The sequence below is a fragment of the Suricata suricatta genome, chromosome 6 (assembly GCF_006229205.1).
Source record: "Suricata suricatta isolate VVHF042 chromosome 6, meerkat_22Aug2017_6uvM2_HiC, whole genome shotgun sequence".
Classification (NCBI taxonomy): domain Eukaryota; kingdom Metazoa; phylum Chordata; class Mammalia; order Carnivora; family Herpestidae; genus Suricata; species Suricata suricatta.
The window spans coordinates 18011977-18036333 of NC_043705.1; the positions used below are offsets into that span (position 1 = coordinate 18011977).

The window sequence follows — 24357 nt, forward strand, 5'->3', positions numbered from 1 at the left end:
AGTTCAGTCTGTTTGTTTAGCTCTCTAAAGAAAGGATAATGTGGGGATCACATCCTATTTGGAAACTACTCTTGGGAGACCAAGACCGTAAGTTCGGTGGTAGCCCGAAGGAATATACTGCCCAGGAGCTATACATGAAAACCAGAATTCTGTAAGAAAGAAGTTGAGATTTTACTATGGTAGCTGAGGCTCAACCAGGTGAAGAAACCTTGGGCATCTTCCTGTCTGTTCCCTGTGTGTGGGTGTGTGTGATACCTTTGTGGAGGGGTAAAGTGACAGAGGAAAATACAGTTAGAGTTGGTTTTTTTTTTTTTCACATTTTCTCTTCCTGTTCCAAAGAAATTAAGCAGTTTCTTCAAAGGGCCCATTATGCGTAGTTAATTGATTTTCCTAATCAGGCATTTTGGAAAAACAATTGAGCTCTGTGAACTTTTGGATGTTTTTCTCACTGCAGACTCGAGAGGCACCAACACCCACTGATCTTTGTATTTTTAGGCAATGTTATTTGAACACAGATTAAAGCAAATTTTTTTTTTCATGGCTTCTATTTACAGACCATTTTCTTTCCTGAGTAATTTTTCTTCCCTTCTCATGTACTTGCATTAAGACCTTAGCAGGGGGGCACCTGGGTGGCTCAGTAGGTTAAGCGTCCAGCTTCAGCTTAGGTCATAATCTTGAGTTTTGTGAGTTCAAGCCCCGCATAAGGCTCTGTGCTGACAGCTCAGAGCCTGGATCCTGCTTCAGATTTTGTGTCTCCCTCTCTCTCCATGCCCCTCTCCTGCTTGTGCTCTGTCTCTCTTTCTCTCAAAAATAAATAATAAACATTTAAAAAAAAAAACCTTTTTAAAAAAAGACCTAAGAGAGAAATGCAATTTGGTGTAAAGCCTCTGAAACTTAGCGCTGTGAGGGTCTCATGTCTAATGGTGTCATCACAGGTCCAAAAGGGGGAACACCCAAACCGTGATGCCTATCAACCCAGAGCAAGCTCTCTTCTCTGAGAAAAGACATTTCATTTGACGAACAGTTATTTGATCATCCAAATCTGCATTTGCTTTAACTTGGTTACAACCATGTCAGACACTGAAGAGGAGCAAACTTGCGGAAGACAATTCTGATTTGGCATATTAACGTAAGATACAGAGGCGTTTTCTAAATGCATTTCTTCCCTTCAAATCCTCTTTGAAACAAGGAGCACTAAAAAAACCCTCCAAAAACCAACCCCCTTCCTGAAATCCCTTATTAACTAGCACTTAATACATATTAGAATTTGCATGGGTGTTCCTCGTTTATTATTTTTCCTTACCTCAATTTGGTCACGAGGTAGTAAATTTTTAACTCTAAGGCTTTGGAACAGTGATGATGTTAAAACATCTTGCCTGCCCGCTTACAAGTTTTCTAAACAGAATAGTTACCCATGCAAGTGAGCGGCTGAAAAGCAAATTCACACATACATACGTGTGTAAAGACTGGAAATGTATTATTCTATTATTATGTGGTTATTTCAGGATTATAAATAATTTTTCTTTTAATCTACATTCATTTCTTATTTTTAAGCAGTAGATATGGATGGGAATGTAGATAACACCCACATCTGTATTTCCAGCCTCAAAATCTTTAAGCTTTCAGTTGTTCCCATCTCTCATCTAGCTATCCTAACCTGGAAAACTCTAAAGATTCCAAGCTGAACTCATTACAGTATCCAAAGATTCCCATTTCCCCTGTTTCTACTCCTATAACCACATTCCTTTTGGCAGCCCAAATCTAAGGGCTGGCAAATCTGAAGTCACTGTTGGTTTCTGGTCTCTTGCTTCTCACAAGTGATCAGTCAAGTCTAATGGGTGGTGTCACCTCACGATCTATACATTACAGTCTTCCTTGTATTATCTGCAGGACTAATACCCCATTCTGTGTTATTTCTTATCCAAACTTCCACATGAGCCATCAATTAGCCAACTGGCTCTATATTTTTAAAACATATTTTTCCTCTCGACTTATGATATCAGTAAAAGGTTTTATAAATAGTTCTGTCATAACCTCAATAGGGGTGATTAAACATTATATAAAGTATTTTTCTTAGCTATGCTAAATAATGATGAATAGTGCTCTCAATCTGTAATTTCTTTTTGAGAATTGTAGGCATTTTGAGCAGTAATCTTTATCCAAGATAATTAATTCTATGTAAAATTTAATTCCATTTAGTGCTTGTTGGCTGTATCTGGTATTCTAAGGTTTTTTTTTTTTTTTTTGGATTTCACATTCTTTACTAGAACTTTCTATTAAGATAGTTGAACAAAAAGATTAAAGGAAGTTCATCTATATAAACTTTCTAACCATAGTAATTGAAATTACTTTTCAGTGGGTTTGGTAAAGGAAGATAAATATACTGAAAATCAACCATGGACATAAAATGGATTATGACATGGCCAACATGGTCCACATGAATTGTTAGGGACATGTTGGTAGAAAAGTATCTGGTCAGTCTAAGTTTTATTTATGAAAAGCCAAATGAGTCAAGTCATAGAGAGCTTTTTTTTTTTTAACCTTTAAGCACTTAATAACAAGAGATTTTTTTTAAAAATTACTTTATATTTGCCACACTCATAACCTTTCTAAAAGAAAACCTTTAAAGCATTGAATTATTCAGAAACTGAATGGTTATATAATAATCAAATAACAGATATTCTGGTGACTTCCTGTGTCTCTAGGGGCTACTAACTAGGCAAGATGAAATATATCCTCCCTGTGGGATATACTGCCAACTTTCCCAAGGAAAATATCAAAAGAACATGTATCTATTTTCCTGCCTAAGAATCTGCTGACATCATCTGAATACAGTGAAACCACAAAAAGGCAGATCTTCTTCCATGCTGATTAAAACTTAGCTAAAAGGAGACTCTGTAATTACTGAATTCCATCCTACCTTAAATTTCCCACACTTTGCATTCAAATTTAAACATAAATCTTATTTACAAAACCACTGAACTGTTCAAATGCAACTTCTTTCCCGTCCTCTTTCTCCCAACCATAAAAACAAAAATCTTTAGAGCCTTCAAAATTCAAGCTGGTAATGATTATTGGGTTAAAACCACATTTAGAACATTTTTTCATTAAGAAATGCTTCCTCTTTCTATTTGACAATCCAGAAATCCAAAAGGGGTGTATAAACCAAGTTGGAGGAAAAAAAAAAAAAAAGCGACACCATAAAATATGCTTGAGGCTTTTGAGAAAATTGCCTTGGTATCCTTATTTATTAAGAATGTTTTTTTGAAGAAAAAGGTAGGAAACCTTAAATGATAATTTGCTCTTCAGGCTATCAGTGAATTCTGCCCAGCCTATCTTCCATTAACTTATATTTTAAGTTTCACCTCTCAGGGATGCTGATAACAAAGCTTTTTATTTTCAGAAATAATGTTCTTTCACAGCAACCTAACTTTAAAATTTATGGAGATGCTGGCTGGGTCCAAACAGTTCTTTTTCTATGTTAACTTCACAAATTATTGCTTGGCAGCTATGTTTTTACTGATAAGTTTATTTATTTTTGAGAGAGAGAGAGAGAGAGAGAGAGAGAGAGAGAGATTGGCAGAGCTCACCCAAGTGGGGGAGGGGCAGAGAGAAGGAGAGACAGAATCCCAAGCAGGCTCCACACCAGCAGCCCAGATCCCCATGCACAGCTTGAACTCACGAATCATGAGATCGTGGCCTAGCCCAGATGAAGAGTTGGGACGCTTAGCTAACTGCGCCTTGCAGGCACCTGTTTTTACGGTCTCATTTACACATAATAGAAGAAGTGGAAGTCCATGGACATCTAGGCTTAGAGGTATCTCAACCTTTTAAAGGGATCTCACATACCATCATATCTAAGGGTAAATGGTGTGGATTCTATATGCTAGAAGCAGCTGAAATTTTATTTTTCTACTTTTGCTTTTTATTTGAAAAGGTGCTAGAAATAATCAGGAGCAAGATCATAGAAGGAAAAAAAATGAATAAGGCTTCTAATGGCTTCAAATCTAAGTGGTACCAGTTTTGTGTGTGGGCGCAGAACATTTATAGTTTTAAATCCTGCATATGGAAAAGTATCCATATTTTATATTCACTCTACAGTGTTAATTTCTATTTGTATTTTGCATTTTAGAAACTCAAGTATGTATAGTGCCTCAGGCTTGAAAGCATTCTGATAATTAGTGATTCTAAGGGTTGTTCAGAATATTCAACATTGAACTGAAAGAAAAAAAATCTTAGGTTTTTATTGGCTCTGCTGTTATACGTTCGTTCGTTTTTGAATACGAATTCAAGCTCCCTAAAGAAATGAGATGTGTCAAGTAGGACTTTAAACACAGCCTCTTAAAAACATAGGGAATGATTATTTCAGCAAGTTTTAGTTTTTAGCAGCAACATATGCAGCGGCAGCTGTGTACTGGAGCTTGGAGACCAGGAATCCTTTGGAACCCAAGAAGGAGACTGTGACTTGCATGCCAAGTGCAAAAGAATCGCCCTTCCCTTGTTCTGAATTATGCTGAGACTTCAGGGGGATAAAAAAGACAAAGAAACATATTGCAATTTCAATCTGATGATCTTCTACAGAAAGCTAAGCAAATTAAGACGAAATTAATTATATGGATAATATCCCCTACCCCCGCTTCCTGCAAGTAATATTGAAATCTCTTTCTTCCCTGCAGTAGGCAGTATAGTGTCTAGCTACATACATGTCTTTGCTCATTAAATAGTCTCATTTTTATTGTGTCTTCTCAACATTTACCAAAAAACATTCCAGGCCATGGTGAAAGATCAAGGAGAAAATTTATTCTTCAGGTGTTGACTCTGTTCCCAAGTCACTCAAGCATTGCTCCACGGCTCCGTGGCAGCCTCAGAACATTCTATTCAGTTGCAGGCTTCAGCCATGGGGGATCATGTTTTAATCTGTATATAAACAAAGGGATAAAATAAAAGCAGCACATTTACGAGTTCTAAAGATGCTGCTTTTATAATCTGGTACCAGGAATTACTGCAATCACAGTACTTGCTTCCCACAGTGAGAAGGAACAGGGCACATCTGCATGTAAAGCCAGGCATTCCCATTACAAATGACATACAATTAATGTGAAAATCACTATCCTCTGGTAGCAAAAGGGAGAAGTCTGTGAATAACACACAGTCATGTATTTAATGTTAACTTTCATGTATTAAAAGATGCGCATTTGCATATTAGTGCCTTTCCAAAGAACCTGATTCATTCTGGTGCCTGGAAAAAGAGAAAGAATCAGAAAAGCTGTGTTCCACTTCTTAGCCTAGTCCCATTTTAGGTAGGCTTCTGGAATCTAAATGAGAGGCCATAATTCTGCACGGTTTGTCTTTTTTTTTTTTTTTCCAAAAATGAGAATTGCTTTGGGGAGGAGAGGTTGCCACAGTCAGTGTGCTAGCGTCTAGATGTAAACTAGAGCCCATAAAATCCCCTCACAAGCGAATGACTTGCGGTAACCCACCTGCCAGCTACCTGAGCCAGTTAGCACACCTCACTAAAAACTATTACGTTAACATCGAACGTGATTAAGGCTTTATGCTGGCATTTAATTAAAGCTCTCTGCATTTTGTTGCCGTTGCATCTCCTGGAGCATCAGCTTTGCAAGTTTTTTTTTTTTTTTTTTAACAACATGCTAATTGAAAACATCCAGGGAAAAGATACTAGAAAAAATGGTATAACATAGCCTATCGATGATATTTTTCAAATGTGTAAGGTAAAGAAAACTCTTCTACTGGTTTCTATTTCACTGAAATACACCAAGTGAAGGAGAATTCTTCCTTCAGAAGATTATCGGTCAGCAGTGCTGGCATTCGAGTGTTTGGCCATAGAAGATTGAAGAGTCTGGTTTTTACATGACCTTTTTATCCCCCTCCACCGGGAGTGCTATATTAATTTAAATTCTCATGAGAAAGAAAAGTCCATATAACAGGATGGATGCATGATTGGATGACCTTCCTCCCATTATTCCCCTGGACAGGTCAAAAGCAGTAGTAATTCCTGTTATTGTGAAATAATCAATCAACTAGTTCCTTTAGCGTAGGCCCACTGTTACTGTGAACTCATATCTCTAACAGAGAAGCGAGAATGCCTTCGTGTTTGACAGACACCTCATCAGTGCTGAAATCGGCAACCAGACATTGATTGGAAGACATCAGCCATGCTGGATGCAATCTTCCTGCCGTTAGTGGCCATCCTTTGCGACTAGAAGAACACAGGTGTGCTGGGTTTAGGTCTCACCTACAGTCAGATCAATTACCTGGGCAATATTTGCTAACGTCTAACAGGCGAGAGAATGAGATGAATGCCTGTCAATAACTCACATGTGAAATGATCTCAGTCCTCACCGAGGCTTGCTATGGCTCCTTCCCCACTGCAGGGAGACGGACCACCTAGGGAGCTTATCCAGAAATACATTTTAGATATTTTATGGCCAAGAACTAAGGGGATGTACTTCGAACAGGTGTATTTAAAAGGGGACAATTCAATTCTGTCCACAGTGTCCAAATGGAGAACATTTCATCTCAGCATCTATTTCTCTTATATATGTATGAGATAATGCTAATATCTATAGTTGGTACATGACATGGATGACATAAATTAGTATAGGCATAAATGAATACTAATGTCTGTGCTGGATACAGAAAATGAATGATTTGACTTGCTTTATTGATTGGTTTACAAATTATGTTTACTGTCATATAGAAATTGTGGCTGCCTAGAACATGGCTAGTTAATTTGCTACATTAATCTGATAGCAACAGAGCTTAATTTCTCTGAGCCCTATTCAAAGGAAATATGCCTGGATTCTCCACTACTGTGGTAGTTCTGAGATGCTTCTACTTTGGCAAAACTATTAATATCTACTGCCCTAGAACATAATTATTGGAATGATGCCCAACTAAGATAATTAATCAGTATTTCCAGATAGAGGAGGGTATAACTTGAAGAATAACTTAAACCTTTAAGCATCGCTTCACAATCTCAATCACTGGTTAAAGAAAACTTGTAATTCAAAAGCACCTAGTCAAACTCTTGCTATAAATACATTTTCTGTATCTGTCTTATCAGCAGATGGAGTTAGGGCAGAGGCATGGTGCTGGGGAAGTGTGGCGAGAAACTGATTCCAGTATATAAAAGACCACTTTTATGAGAAGTTGGATACAGCCTGTGAAAATCTTTGCTTATAAGCAATCTGCAACCTTTGCCCTCACTGTTGAAAACCTGTCACATATGCACCACAAAAGATATATGGTCCTCAAGAAGCAAAACCTGTGAGCGTTGCTCAGCAAGAACAGAAAATGCAACCCAACTCCTTTGGGTTGATTTATTGATAAAAATCAGAAAGCAAACCTTCTGTGAACTTGTAATTAGTTTACCATGCAAAGTGTTGACAAAAGCTTTAGTTCAACACCCTGGATTTCCCCCATGCTTGGCTGAATGAGAATAGTTCCTAGTGGCAATCATGCTGGGTCATGAAACTAATTGTGCTTTGTGAGGGTGAAAATTCTCCGTTTCCGAGCAGGGGACACTGCTGCATGACGGATGAACGTTAGAAATGTGGTGTGCTGTGCTCTTTCATCTCTGTCACTGGATATTTATTCTGACTCGGCTTCTAAATTATTCATTTTCTTTAAGCAATCAATATTAATAATCTGATTTGCTCCCTGGCATTTTTAGTCACACGTCTGTTTAACTGACTGTAAATAAAGGTCACTTGGAGGCTTCCTGCTGCTGTTCGGAAGGTCCTTGCCTAATTAATTCCCAACACTTTTTTCCCTATGACTGTGATTAGCAGTTGCAATCAAGTTCAGCAATTAGCTGCCTCCTTGCGCCGTGATTTGCTCAGTGCAGCCCCCGAGATGAGGCTCCATTTGGTCATTCAGTCATTACTCTCAAAAGAAACCTGAGTAGGGAGGATTTAGTTTTCACTTCAAGGTTTACAAATTTGCAGATAATTATAGAGGAGATTATCAAGCCCATCTGCCAGCTGCTTTAGTAATCTCCTTGTTTAGGGTCTTTAAATCCTGAGCACCTTGGGAGCAACATAGCTGGCTGATTCTCTGCAACCAAAAAGCATGGGGTTCCAACCTACACTCTGCCTCTTAGGACTTCTGAGATCTTGAGCAAGTTATTTACTATCTCTGTCCGTGAACTGTTGTACTTCCATAGAGTTTGTAGTGAAGATTGAAGAACACTAAATTCTAATGAATGGATTCTACAGATGTCTATTAGGAAACGGAAGAGTTCTAGGTAGACAGGTGTGAATAAAATAAATATGTGGTGGTCAGAGAGAATGAATATGTAAACAAACAAGCAAAATGTTCATAAGGAAAAGCACAGGATACTATGAGAGAGAGGCTTTCTCTTTAGACTGGGGGGTTGGGAGAAGCCTTCCTGAGAAGGACATGAGGTTTCAAGTGTTTGCGGAGGAGCAGGAGGTGAGTCTGGATGTCAGTAGCACAGAGTTTGCTAGGTGAAAGGTATGGTAGGAAATGAGGTTGAGGTGGTAGCTTTGGCCAGTTAGTTCATTTGGTGAACAGGATAGCAAAGTGGTTAAGTGATTGGGTTCGAATCTCAAATGTGTCACTTATTAAATGCATGACACTGATCAAAACATTGAACTTCTTGATGCCTCTTTTTCTACCACACTGGATTGTTGAAGGCATTCAATATGATAATTATACATAAAGCATTCAAACAAGGCTTGAACACAGTAAGTACCCACTGATGTTGAATATTATCATTAAATGGTGATAATGAGTCTGGATTTTATTAAGTATGGTGATAAGGCTCAGGGATATTTTAAAATACTTTTAAGAGTTAGGAAGACTACAGTGTGAACAACAGAATTGAAAAGAAAAGAGGTAACAACAAGGATTCTGATTGAAAAGCTACTTCAGACTTTCAAATTCTTGAGCAAAGTCGACAAACGTAGAAATGAAAAGATGTGGAAAGACAAGGCAAAGTGTCCCCCATATGGTAAGAGCTCCATAAATATTATTTATCATGACTCTGATCATTTACCAGTCCTTTTATGCACCTGCACCGGATAATGATGGATACTTGCTTAATACATAAGTATAAGCATTCATCTAAGTTATTACTTTTTGGTGATCTTCATGGTATCAAATACAGAAGGGCAAACGGGTTATATGATTATTCATTTGGGGTAGGTTTCTAAACTACGCTGGGAGGTGGCTGAAAAGGAACATTCTATGTATTACACCAGGTTGTGGCTGACAATGAGATACACCAAAACTAGCAGAGCTGGAAGTGGGTGAGGGCTAGAGAGGTTCAGGGCTTGACCCATCAAATGTGAGGTCTAAAGAAGTGAGACATGGTGATCCAGTTTGGGAGTAAGGCAGGAATTAAGGCAGGAACACCACGGTCAAGGGCAGGGAAGGCCGGGGAACCAGGGTGGGTAGCAAGAGGAGCAGCAAGTCAAAGTAGTCAAGATGTAGGCTTCATTAACAATCTATCCCTTCATTCGACAATTTATGTACCAAATGCTTACTATGCGTCTATTTGTTCTTCTAGGGGCTGGGACTTCAGAGAAGGGAAAAAACATCTGTGGTTCCAGGCATCTAACATTCCAGAATGGGAAAGCAGATAAACAGATGGTAAATAAGCAAAATAACTATATTAAAAGATGATGAGGAAAAACCAAAAAATAAGATAGACATGGAGTTCGAGTAGCTTTTGATAGTTTTTACATCATCTGGTGAAATAAAAGCTCCTAGAAGGTTCTGAGCAGAGGAACGACATGATTTATCTTTCAAAAGGATCCCTCTGGCTCACAATAAACTATATAGAGATCAGTTCAGGGGCTACTGCAGAACTCCAGAGGAGAGACGATGGGGACTTGAACATGAATGGCACAGCGCAGGGGCTGAGAACAAGCTGGAGTCTGGGTGTGGTTTGCAGACAGAGTCCATTGGATTGACATCTGTGCTAAATGTGAGATGTGAAAGGAAGAGGTAAATGCCCAATGCTGTGCTACAGCCAGCTCAGGGCAGTTTAGGAGAGCGGACTGTGCCATCGCTTGTGAGGTCACAATGGTCACATTGAAACCAGCCGTGATGAGAACATTTACACAGTAGAAATTGGAAAACTCAACAAATATAGATAACTACACACGTACCCACATTTATATTTATATACACATATATATCTACATGAATACACACACACACACACACACTTTTTTTTTTTATTTCCCCTTAAGAGTAGATTGTGAAATATTTACCAGCACCTCAGTGGTTGATTCAAAATGACTAATGCTTTTGGCCTGAGCACATGGAGAACGGAGTTGCTATTAACCGAGATGAGGCATGCTTTGGGTGGACCACATTCTTGAGGGGGATGTCTGAAGTTAAATTTCAGGTATCGTCTGGGGATGGAGATTTGAATATAGGAATCAGCAGCATATACAAGGGGCCTAAGGTCATGGGCCTGGATGAGATCACCTGAAGGAGGCGATCACTTAGGGAGGCTCAAGGACGGGTCTCTGGAGTACTCGGACATTACCAGACAGCAGATGAGGGGGGCGAGGAAAAGAGAATGAGAAGGAGGTAACTAGAAGGAACACATGATTTACAAGGTGTATGAATCTGATTATTGGGAAGAAAATCATACTTTCTGCCATCCTCTTTTATGCTCTGCTGGGCATAAAAAGGAAAGCGTACTTTGGGATTTGGGGGTGGTTTTAAAGGTGGTGGTCTTGGTCTGCCGAGAGCACGGGAGACAATCACATCCTGACAGAGATACACACATCCACAGGTTGCCCTAATAGGAAACGGAGCAACTGTCAGGTGTGAGAGTTTCCAGAAAGTCCTTACTTGTTTAGGAGGGTCTGCATATTATCAGAAGCAATTTCAAGACAAAGCAAATTCTTTCTGGTGAAAGACTCTCTCAAGTGTCTAACTGGGCATGCCCAAGAAAACGGCACTTTTTAAAGAAAATCATCATTAAGCAGCTGAAGGAGGAGCCCATTTTTGCTGCTGGCACGGGAGCTCCCTCCCTTCCTGACAGCTGCAAGCCAAAGCAAGTGTGCCCCTTCATGAACAGATTTCCTTCTGCCTTTCTGTTCTGGTGAGCTTGTTCGTTTAAGCTCGCAGGGGATCTGACAGCTTTCTCCAGCTCCTAAAGCATTTCTTTAGCACTCATTGAAAAGCACACTAAGAGCGTAGAAAGATGCTCAGGGCGGCTCACATGCAGAGACCTGCTATGGGCTACGTGAGCAAAGCCTGCCCGCTTCCCAAGTGTCTAATGCTCAGAATTAGAACTAGAAGTAACAATTCCAGCACTCTGTCTTTTATGACAGCTCAGCGAATGAATGCAAATGTTCAGAGTACCCCATTTACTGGACAGTGGATGATTCATATCATTGCGATATGTTATAGAAAATGTCAAGTGCTTTTAATTTATGGACTGCATCTACAGTTCATGTGGCTCTATTCGCTGTTTCTTGACATGCAGAACAGGTGATAGGTATCGCTCCTCGCATATTCTCTGTGGATGGGAAAGACAATTTGACAATCTACACAATTTTGCTATCAGATAAGCTCATTTTTGTGCTCACCAGATAATCAAAAGATGCTATTCACCCAAATGGACGTTTTCTCTAGTGACAGTGCAAGGCAGAAGACTCGATAGAGAAGTTACTTCCACAGAGAACTCTGCAACTTAGGGAATCCATCACTGCCTCCTCTCAAAGACTGTCCACAGAGCTCGTCTCCAGGGGGTTCCCCCTCTTCTGTCCTAATAGTTTCAGCCACTGACTGCTCAAGTCTGGCCCCTCCAGCCTCTCCTGCTGGCAGGGCTGTGCCAAGGATCTGCTCCTCCCTACTGGCTCATTTGGCCTTCTTCATGAAACCCAAAGCTGTCGTGATGACCACAGTGAAATAAAAGGCTAACTGCGATTTGGATTTTAGGACTAAAAGAAGTTCACTGTCTCACAGAATTTTATGTGAGGAAGAAAATGCTCTATTTGCACTGCCTAATAAGATAGACACTAGTAACATGTAGCTATTGTGAAACTGAAATGTGCATAGTCAATGTGAGGATCTGAATTTTTTATTTTACTTTATTATAATTAATTAAAAATTTTAATTACCACATGTGCCTAGTGGTTATCCTATTGGGCAACCAAATAGATGCAAAGTCTCCTTGGCCTATGTCCTGAGTCTGAAAAGTTGATTTCGATTGTTTTTAATGTTTATTTATTTTTGAGAAAGAGAGAGCAAGCGAGCAGGGGAAGGGCAGAGAGAGAGAGAGTGAGAAACACAATCCAAAGCAGGCTCCAGGCTCTGAGCTATCAGCACAGAGCCAGATGTGGGGCTTGAACTCATGAACTGTGAAATCAAGACCTGAGTCAAAGTTGGACACTTAACTAACTGAGCCACCCAGGCGCCCCTGATTTCAATTCTTAATGGAAGATCTCAGGATTGAGGTGTCCCCTAAAAACCTCTTTAGACAAGTCCAGGTTTGAGAAAGAAATCTGTGGTCCCATCAGTTGGGCTTTAAGGCCTTGGCGTTCACTCCATCAACAAAGTGCCAGACCATTTACGCGTCATAGTTGTCCTAGTATTAGGTGCTTATGACTTGAGGTTACCTGACTCTAGGAATCCTCATTCTTATTTTAGGTCAGCTCACCTCTTGGGGCACCATTTTGTAAAACGTGAATGAATGAGGCCGTCTGGAATCATGCAACCTTGGTGTTGGCTGAAAAATCTGACAAAACTTTCCTGACTGAAAAGAAAGGACTCTACTGCTTTTGAGGACTGTTCTGCTGTCTCATGTGGTCATCGGTCAGGGAAGGGGGAACACTGTTAGAGGCAGACCTAGACGAGGCCCCCATTTCATCGGGGATGTCACTTTCTAGCCACCTTCTATGTGCACATCCAGTCTCCCAACGGAAGACCTAGAAGCCAGGTGTATCCTGCCATGTGACTCAGCACTTGTCCCTCGCAGAGATAGCCTTGGTCCATGAGCTCACAGGAAAGTACATCTTTTGTTCTCTAGTTCCGTCTTCTCCGTTTATGACCTAACTCAGTTTCTCTGGACTTCGGGTTGAGAGAACCAAATAAGCTGATGAATGTACCTTATTATTAAGTATGTTACTAAGAGCACAAAAATGTCTTCTGGGGTCATAGGCTATCCTATTCCGTTTAGGAACTGGAGATTGCTTCACCAGGTCCATGACAGGAGAAAGATGAAGAGGACAGGATGAAAAATTGGAATGGAGCCAGGGGGAACTACCCTGCCCCTACGCACTCTACCTGTCTTGGCCTAGAGACCAGCACTGGTTTTTGTGTTTCCTTTTCCCTACAGCTTTCATGGGGACCTTTACACCCCGTCACCTCCTTTGCCTCCCTCTGGCAACCTCTTCAAAATCTTTCTCTGTAGCTGTTCTACTTTGTCCTTCAACTGTTTCAACGCTTTGAGTAGATGACATAAAAGTGGTTCAGGATGAGGACTCATTTGCTGACATTGACTACTTAGGCTTCACTGGGCTGAGTTGGGGCTGAATCCTTTGTATAAGGTACAGGATTCACCTGTGGACCATGAGTTGTACGTGTCCTTGAAAGACATCTGCTGGGGTGCCTGGGTGGCTCGTCGGTAAAGCATCTGACTTCAGCTCAGGTCATGATCTCACAGTCAATGAGTTTGAGCCCTGTGTCAGGCTCCATGCTGACAGCTCAGAGCCTGGAGCCTGCTTCGGGTTCTGTTTCTCCCTCTCTCTCTGCCCCTCTCCCACTTATACATTCTCTCTCTCTCTCTCTCTTTCTTAAAAATAAATAAACATTTAAAAAAAGACATCTGCTGCCTAGTCAGTGAAGATCCCAATATGGTACCCCACTCTGACGACTTAACTGTTGGTATTAAGGATGATATCTTCACATAATCATCAGGCATGGTGAACAGAATTCACAAAAGTATCCTTCTCCAGGAAGGGCAATGCCATGCTTCAGGACATCCAGGCAGACATTTCCTTTGTGCTCGAGGAAAAGTCCATGAACACTTTTGGGAAGATGGCATCACTGTGCTCTACAGTGCCCTGGTCACACACAAGGCGAGAGGGTTTGAATCAGGGGTGTGTATGTCTATAGAGAAAAGAGGGATGATGATGGATGCTGGGACCATTTCTATTCCTTCCAACAACCTGGTCCATTCTTTTCTTTTTTCATTCTTTTGCTTCTTTTCCCATTTATTCTACACCTAGCCTCTTCCTTACTGTTTGCCCTATCTCTGCACCCTCCCCCTAGAAACTGTGCGTCTTCACCATTAACATGTTCACTTTTGATGCCTGACAGGATCCTGGGCTCCACAATGATGTCACCAAGGCAGGCCTAATGAAAAGACTCTGCAGAGAGACTTCCCACTTCAAGGTACCCACCCAATGGGGAGAAATCATTGTCTCATCAGTTATTTCCCAGAAATGCTGATACAACAGACCTCTAAGCAGTATCCACCTTGTTCTTAGTCTCTGTCCTAGCTGGCTCAATGTCCACCAAAGCAATGCCTTACCACCCCAACCTCCAACATACATATACCCCAACCAAGGCCTACCCTATTCTATGGCCACCAGCTACTTACACTACTACAAGTCTAAAAAATCTCTGTGTTTAGGAGAATATATCTGTGCATGATTTTCTTTAGAGCTGGGATGTGAGGGGATGAGAGCTGGCCTTGGCCAAGGGTGAATTACCATGGCCCTAGTTTTCAGTCTAGTTACCATCCAGTAGCCAGAGAATAACTTGCACACTCCTTGAAGATGTAGTATAAGCCAGTAAAGAGCATGTTCTCCTTCCCATTCTATTATTGCTAAAACCTCTTCTCTGTTCCCTTTTTCTCTTACTCTTTCCCCATCTGGGAAAGGAGAGCAGAGAGAAGGCCTATACCACTACTACCACCCTGGGTCCATAGTGTCCAACAGTCGGCCAAGATACCACACACATAATCACACACAGGTGCCACTCACAGAGCTGTCTGTGTCCTTTCTGGGGGTGAGACAGAAGGTGAAGGATAGTCTGTGATGAGGGCCACTGAGCATGAGTCACCTTCATTTGGTACTGGGAAGTTGTTAACAGCCCCAGAGAAACATAGATGAGAGCTCTTCACCTATAAACATGCAGCCCTGGACATTCTGAGCTTTCTACTGCTCTAGAGTACGTACGGGGGTGAAAGACAAGCCAGAAGTAAATTACTATGTATCTTTATTAAATCACGGCTAAGAGGTGGGGAGCAGGGCCCATCTCCCAGCTTAGTTAGGACAAGGAGTTCCTAGGAAGAAGAAGCTATTCTCTTCCATAGATCCGGGGTCATGGAGTTCTCTCCACCTTTCTGAACGCACACCTGTCACGCCCAAACTTCTAGTTTCCCTTTTTGTGGTATGTAAAGCCACTTGGTTTCTTACCCTTGCCAGAGTCTACATGGGGAATTTCTAACCCTGTTATGTGTGTCTAACCCCAGCTACCTTGTATGGCTGAACAAGGAGGAGGAAAAGGACTGTTGAGCCAGGTCTCATTTTGATAGGCCCCTAAATTCTTTTCATATTAAGCTTTCAAAATAAACTTTTTGGGGAGGGGATGACAGCGTTATGGGAAAAATTAAGTATTTAAGACACAGGATGTGATCAAGTACAAATAATTCCATGAAGTACATGACCGGGAAAGAAAATTTACAAAGCTACACTGGAGTAGGTAAAGTTCCATATTAATGTGGAATTAAATGACTTGTGCATTGTCGGTATCACTGTAATTTGTGCTGTTTGCATAAAATATTCAAATCAACACATTGTTACATCTGGGCATACAAAAACCATTCACACTGAATCAATCCACTGACACTGACTAGATCTGACTACATCTGACTTGACTGGTGATGTATTTATGTGTAAAAGTAGAAACAAGTCTGACATGCACACGTTGATGCAACAATAGTATCTGAAATGAAGCAAATGTCATAGTGAAGTGTCTTCATGATGATAAAGTTGCAGTTAATAAAAATATATTTCATCTGTGGTTCATTTCTAAATTTAAACTAGACAAAATTTATTTCAATTCCTCAGTCATATCAACCACATTTTAAGTGCTCGGTAGCCCCATGTGGCTAGTGGTTAGCACACTGAACAGCACAGGTCGAGAAGAAAACATGAAGTCTTAGATTGCTTCATCTAGTGTGATGCGGTGGTGGTGGACCTGGTGGCGGGACAGGAAAGACCTTGAAGTTATTCCCCACATTTTCATTCATGATTTATGATAAAGAGAAGGAAAAAGAAAAGCATCCTTCTTGGCGTATAAAAGAACGGATACGCTATGCTCATTCCTTGTGTTTCTTTCCCTCTAGGCACTTTCTCACGCCCAATGTATTTCTGGACTATTCTTAAGGAGAGGAATGCTATTATTATCATCATTTGATAAGGCAACAAAAGCAGCTTATCAACAACTAGTCCTTGCACAGCCTTAGCAGCTTACTTAAATTCTCTGTTTCAGTCTGTTTATATAGAAAAGTACTACGTATTTGTCTTACGCACTTTCCAGGAGTGTGTCTGTACCAGGTAGTAATGCTTTTATTTGTTTGTTTGTATGAAGTTTATTTATTTACAGGGAGAGAGAATGAGAGAGGGAGGGAGGGAAGGAGGGAGAGAGAGAGAGAGCAGCAGGGCTCAGTCTCACAAACCGTGAGATCACGACCTGAGCTGAAATCAAGAGTTGGATGCTTAACCGACTAAGCCACCCAAGGCGCCCTAGTAATAATGCTTTTAAATATTCAAGTTGTTCTAATTATTTTGGTAATTATAACAATACCACTGCGCCAAGACAGCTTTTATTTCATGGATATCTATTTTACCAGAAGAGATAAGCTCCATTTCTTTTTTTAAAATTTCAATTCATTTCATATTTTAAATAACAGAAAATAGAGAAAATTAATATGAGACACTTAAGTTAAAGCAAATTTTAATATCATATCAAATTTGCTATAGGTCTTTCTTCTGCTTTCTTTTTAAGAAATAATGCACTATTTAAAGAATAAAAGTCCCCCCAGTGCAGCGCGGCATTGAAGGGGACAGACTCTAGAGCCAGCTCTGCGACTCTTTAATTGTGTGACTTTGAACAAGTCATTAAACGTCTCCGTTTCCTCATGTGAAAAAATGAGCATAATAATAGAGTCTAACTCATATGGTTATTTTGAGAATAAAATACATTCTAAGTATTTTTAAGGGCCCATGGTAAGTTATAAATAAATATTAGTGATCATCATCAGTAGCACAAATGTGTGTACATATATGTGTGGTCTGAATTTATATAAAAGGTAACAATGTGTTTTTCCCAGGCAACATGTGTCTGTGATGTACCTATGTGAATACTTTCAAACTGAATTAACTAATGTTGACTTATTTGTACCATTCCCAATGGATGTTGATATCATAGATTATTCAATTTCTGCCGACAGCCATTTTTACTGTTTCTATTTGTTTGTTATTACATCCAGGCAATTCTAGTACATCTTTCCTGGCCTACATGTTCAAATCCTATTTATTTTTGTCTCACAGGAATTAGTGCCATTCCAGACATAGCAGGTCTTAATGAGTCACTGTTAAAGTGAATCGGCTTTTCATGTACTTAGATCTTGGCTCCATAACTTGATGGTGAGCTCTCTGAGCCCAGAGTAATGGGCACACAGCAGATCATCAGTAAGTTACCATGGCCCTGGTACAGTGAGGCCTGTGGCGAGCACGACGTATGTCCATTGGAGATACCCACGATATCGCCATATCTAACATCAGAGGTTAATCCAGTCAGGGAGGGGCTTACAGCACCTCAAGACGCTTGAGAGACAAGGCGAAAGAGCAGTTTTTTTTTTTTTTTTTAAAGAGTCTGATAGTGAAACTCATGCTCATATGCTAACTACCTTGGCCTTCTTTAATGTAGATTTTGATTCTCCAATTCAAAGGAAGGGATACTACTCAAGTTTTCAGGACAGTTTGGAACTGGCAAGCCTCAGCACTCCGAAGAAAGAGGGAAGGAGCAGAGGAGAAGCTCTGTGCAGTTGCCCAGTGACCTCTTGCCACGCCACATCCTCGCTGCTTTGCCTGATTCCACCTGCCTGAAATGCCCTTCCCCGTCTCTCTGCGGCAGACCTCTAAACATCTGCAGTGCTGGCTCATACAGGAGACCTCTCAGCCTGGGCTCAGTTCTCTTCACATCACACTGTACTTTTCATATTAGGAGTTAAGTAGGAGAAGGATTCGGCCTCTGGAGTTGACAGGCTCTCTCAGATGGAGCACACTGTCCTATCCGGAATAACTAGAAGGGCTAGATAAAAACCAACCAGACAAAAGAAACTTCTGTTTGAAGGCACTGAGGAACTCCCGAGGCAGCAAGAACTTCAAGGGTAAAGGTCCTCAGGAGAAGGAAAACTCATTAAGGGGAACATGACATTTTGTGCTGCTTTTTCCCTTTGGAACATTTGGAGCCTTTGCCAATTTGCTGTATGGGTAATAAAACTACACAGAAAAGTGAGTAGATTATAAATACAAATTTCAGGCAGCTGGTTACCCTAGAAGGAAAGGCAGGATGTGTTGAGATAGGGCACGTGGGTTTGGTTCTTTCTTTCTTTCTAAGAAACAAGCAATATTCTATTTCTTAAACTAGACTGTGGTTACATAACTAATAAGTTAACTATTTTTCTTCAAATTTATATGCACATAAAGATATATATATATATCACATTATTTTGCATGTGTATTTATCATGAAGGGAAAAAAAGGAAAGAAACTCCTAACTAATAGCTCTTATCCACAGAGAACATATTCCAGCCCCTGGCACGGTTCTGTACTGCAGCAATTCCCTCAGAGCTGCTAGAAAACCTCCTCTTCTCATCCGTCTCTAGTAACTTCTGTTATTCCCAAGTGGTAATAAAAATCTCCAGGGCTGGAAGCTAAGAAGCTGTTATTCAGAAACAAGAGTGGTAAAGAAAGCTGGGTGTGTGGCCTCATTCTAGGAGAGATTAAAAAAGAATATGAAGAAGGCAATGTTTAGGTTAGGGGGATAGAAGGAAGTGTGAGAAATCAATTTGTCCGCAGACTCACCAGTACGTAAAAATTCTTACACCTGTGTATCTTTGTACACATATAAACATGTGACCAGGTGTACATCCATACTCAAGCTGGGCTTTGAAGGTCAGAAAGAATGGATAAGAATAGGGTAAAATGAGATTAAGTAAAGGTGTGGAGATGGTAGCTGAATTCATGAAAAGACAGAGTTTGCGAGTTCCTGACAGCAACAAGCGGATGGGCGGGGGAAGAAAAGGAAAGAGCCAAGGAACCAGTCAAGTTAGCATCATTTTACGCGTAGAAAACCCACAAACAGATTTCTATTGGAAATGAGAAGAGAGGCTGTGATACCACACCCCAAGTTTCAGGGGGCTTCCAGATTTTCAAACAGAGGTTTTCCTTTCATGTCCTGCCTTACATTTGTAAAGAATGGCCTGGGATAAAAGTGTTACCACAAGGCAATTGCCTTTTAAGTGGACACACACCTTCTGCAGCCTCCATGGCTCCCTAAACACAATGCGCTTCACCTGAAACATGAGAAACGGCCAGTGCGCACACATGGCTGAGTTGTGGAAATCACCCTGAAGAACGGCCAAGAAGGAAGATTGCTTGATCTTACACAAATGCCTGGAAAAAAGTATACTATCTAATATTTCAGATATTTATCAGCAATCTGACAAAATACATATTATCAGTGAAAATATTGTAATGGATCTAAGAAATATAAAAATCACCTGAACTGAATAATTTTCTTTTCCTTGAAAAAAATGGGGGGGAGGTGGATTCCTTGAAATGAAAATATCTCTGATGATCTTATAAAATACAGCACTAAAATTAATTTTATGAGAGGCAAACAGGGAAGCAATGAGACTTTCTGATCAATAGCAAAAATACTAAAAATATGAGTGCCTACAAAGTATATAAAATATCTACATACATAATGAATGAATACATATAGACACACACGGTGTCCAAAGAAGAAGTCTGACATCTAATTTCTAAGTAAAAACAGGTCCACCTCAGAAAAGCATTCTCATTATATCTGCTGCATCACACCTTGACAGCATTTTCTATCTGTAGGATTTATTATTACACATGATCATATATGCTTTCTCCTTTTTTTCTTAGATACCTTTGGTAAGCTCAAAGAACTAGGATTACCTACTATCAGTAATTCCTCTTGTGAATGATTTCAAGAGGTATTATAAAATGTCTTTAGCAATTCTAAACAAAATTAATTTATATTTGCTTTAATTTTAATTTTTTAATTAAAATTTTTGTTAATGTTTGATTTATTTTTGAGACAGAGAGAGACAGAGCATGAGCAGGGGAGAGGCAGACAGAGGGGGAGACACAGAATCAGAAGCAGGCTCCAGGCTCCGAGCTGTCAGCACAGAGCCTGATGCGGGGCTCGAACTCACGAACATGAGATCATGACCTGAGCCAAAGTCGGAGGCTTAACCGACTGAGCCACCCAGGTGCCCCTGCTTTAATTTTTAAAGCATTTAAAATATTTGCCATATTATGTAGGCAAAACATTACATCTGGCATTAAATTATTACAAAGAAAGCACTCTGCAATTCACTAAACCACCCTCCCAACCTCACCCATCAGCAATTCCAACAGCTATTTACAAAATATATCCTGAATCCACGTGATCTTCTCCTTATATAGATTGCCACAAGCCCAACCCAGGCCACATTTTCTCTAGCCAGCGCTGATCAAAACCTGCCTACTGCTCTTCCGGGTTTTGCCTCCTGTTCCCCCCAAAATATAAATTTGAATGCTTAATAGATTTCATATCCATTATTTATATATTTTATATAAAGTAGTCTTAAAAGTTCTTCTTCATATAGTTTTGAATGACTGCCTTAAAGTACAAATCAGATCTTAATACTTATCAGTTCAGAAACCTGGTAGTTATCCCCTGCATTTAAAGTTTATTGATTTATTTTGAGAGAGAGAGAGAGAGAATCAGAATCTATAATTACCTGGTTTTACTTTTAGCTTGTCTACTTGTTATTGCCATGCACACTCAAACATAAACCCTATATTGGAGGCATTTTTTTGTACCTTGTGCACTACTATATCATAAGCACCTAGTTCAATGTCTGCTATAAATATGCATTTAATAATTATTTCTGAAATGAATTAATAAACAATTAAAATTGGTTTCTCTCTCTCCTCACTATGTTACTTATGCTTAAAACTCTTCAATGACATTTGAAGCCTGGGTGGCTCAGCCTGGGAACCTGGTGGCTCAGTCAGTTGAGCATCCAACTCTTGATTTTGGCTCAGGTCATGATCTCATGGTTCGTGAGTTCGAGCCCCTCATTGGGCTCTGTGCTGACAGTGTGGAGCCTGCTTGGGACTTTTTCTCTCTCTCTCAGCTCCTCCCCTGCTCTCTCGCTCTCTCTCAAAATAAATAAACTTAAAAATAACAAACTTCTCAATGACATTCAATTGAATTTATAAGAAACTTTAATTCTTTACCATCGTCTGCAGTTCCTGTATAATCTACCCACAAGCTTCTCTCCAAATTCATCTTCCGTCACTCTCCGTTCTAATCACAGTGTTTCAACTATACTGGTCCTGCTTCTCCTTAAATTATATTGGAATATGTATCTGCCTAACACATAATCCTCCCAAATAGTGGCTTACCAATAATTCTTATTATATCACAGTCTCTATTGATCAGAAATCTGAGGCAGTTTACCGGGGTGTTGAGGCTTGTGACCTCTAATGTATTGCCATTAAGATGCTCACTGGGATCCCAATCACTCAAAGGCTCCACTGGGGCAGGAGGATCCACTGACTCAGCTATTGGCAAAAGGCTTTTCGTCTACACTGGCAGTTGGCAAGGGGCCTACACCCTTGCCACATGGCCTTCTTCAGAGAGCATCTTGAGTACCCTCATGCTGCAGGGGCTGCCTTTCCCCAGAGCAAGAGAGGAAAAAGAAAAAGACAAGACAGACACTCCGATGGCTTTTATAATCCAGCCTTAGTAATCAGACTGTCATTTCCAAAATATCCTGCTGATAATAAAAGTCAGTCCTTCTCACTGTGGGAAAGGTACTACCAGGAAGCAGAAATCACTGGGGGCCATCTGGGAGGCTGCCAGCAAAGCCTGCCCTTTGTCCTACAGTGACCACATATTCTCTACATGCAAAATATACTCCCTGTGCCCCGCCCCCACCCAGAGTCCCACTCCGTTACAGTACCTGCTCAAAGTCCTGCGTGGGGCAGTTGGGTGGCTCAGTCAGTTAAGTGTCCGACTCTTCATTTCAGCTTAGGTCATGATCTCAGTCATGAGATCGAGTCCTGCACTGGGCTCTGCACTGACCGAGTGGAGCCTGCTTGGGATTCTCTCTCTCTCTCTCTCTCTCTCTCTCTCTCTCTCTCTCTGTCTCTCTCTCTCTCTCCCTCCCCCTTTCTCTCTTGCCTTCTCCTACTCTTTCTCTCTCTCAAAATAAATAAATACACATTTAAATAAATCAAGAATTGTGTCATCTAAATAAAGGACCCAGTGCAGATGAGGCTTTTAAGGTATAATTGCTTAAATACAGCTCTTCTAGTTCAGTCTCCGGATCTGAAGGTCTTTGAACTATAGCAATACGTTACCTGCCGCCTTACATGCCCAACATACAATAATGGGATCCTAGAGTAACCATTTAAAAGGAAGGTAAACTGGAGGCACACAGGAGTCACTGAAACCCAGTCAGACCAATACTGGAAGTTCCCTTATTAGGGATTAGTCTGACACCGGTCCAGGAATAAATTTGTATGGCTCTTGGTTCTGACCTCTGATCTCCTAGTTCCTTTCTCTAACTCATTTTTCCTTTCTCACAAAAGGTGGTCTATGTTTGCAGCTGCAAAACTTTCTTAGTCTGCTACCATCAATAGCATTCGGGGGGGGTGTTCTTTTCATTTGTGTAATGTCTCTATCCTTTTCAGTCCAAGTTGTCAGTGTTTCTACCAATATAATACTTTTTAAAACTCTGTGGTTTACTTGTGAATCCCATTGGAATTCAAACCTTTAGATAAAATCCACAACCATAAACTTCTTTAAGATACCCTGGCCTTCCCCGGATGTTGCTGAGAGACAATACCTCAGGTTTCTTAGCAAATCTACTGTTTGATTGAAGGTTCTAGGAAATACAACATTAGTTCTTTATCTGGTCTTGGAAAATTATCTTTACCACCACCCCCTTGACTTTATCATTAAACTATGTTTTCCATGTAGGATCTTGGGTTTTACCCTTGCCTGGAAACCATTTCTTAATTTTAGCATTTAATTTTTGCCAACTGGAGAAGTTTAGGATTTAAAAAAATTTTTTAATGTTTATTTATTTTTGACAGAGAGAGAGAGAGACAGAGAGCGCGAGCGAGAGTGAGCCCAAGTGGGGGAGGGGCAGAGAGAGGGAGACACAGAATCTGAAGCAGGCTCCAGGCTCCAGGCTGTCAGCACAGAGCCTGATGCGGGGCTCGAACTCATGGACTATGAGATCATGACCTGAGCTGAAGCTTCATGCTCAACCGACCGAACCACCCAGAGGCCCCGAGGATTTGTAAATACATTTTAAAGTCCTGTCTCTTTTTGTTTAACAATTTTTCCTTTAGATTTGGCTTTAATCAGAAAAATGTCTGGAAATCTCCTTAGCTAAATCACTTGATTCCTTAACCACATTTTCTACTTCATGCAACTGCGGGTAACCGTGCTGCTCAACTTTCTACCAATACACATCAAGGATCTCTTTTCCTTCCTTCTGCTTTAAGCCCTCATAGTCAGCCTTCCAAAAGCCATCAGGCTTCGACCTGAAGTCTGTTGAAGGTATTGAACTCTTCTTTTCTCTTCCCATCTTTTCACTGTCTGGTTCCAAAGCATACTTAGGTATTTGTCACAGCACACTACACCTCTATTACCAAACTCATTAGCTATACTAGTTATCAATGGCCATGTAACAAAGAATTCCCAACGTAGTGGTTTAAAACATAAAACACTTATTATTACCTCATGTGGCTCATGAATTTGGGAGTGACTTAGCTGGTAAGTTCTGGCTTGAGGTCGTTCATGAAGTTGCTGTCAGGATACTGGTCTGGGCGCCAGTCATCTGGAAGCTAACCCGGTGGTAGACGATTCATTTCCGCCACGGCTCGCGCACATGGCTGCTGGCAGACTGACTGGCTCTGCGCAGGATCCGTTAGTTCCTCACCACACCGACCCACCCACGCTCGCGTGAGTGTCCTCACAACTTGACAACTGGCTTCCCCGAGAATG

At 40.6% G+C, this 24357-nt stretch overlaps 1 long non-coding RNA gene across 1 annotated transcript; it reads right to left on the reverse strand.

The window, feature by feature from the left end:
• Positions 1 to 4780: 4780 nt before the first annotated feature.
• Positions 4781 to 24357, reverse strand: LOC115294420. Its single transcript, XR_003909885.1, has 2 exons — positions 24091 to 24357; positions 4781 to 4917 (listed from the first exon to the last, which is right to left on the reverse strand). It is a non-coding gene; the product is annotated as an uncharacterized LOC115294420 (long non-coding RNA).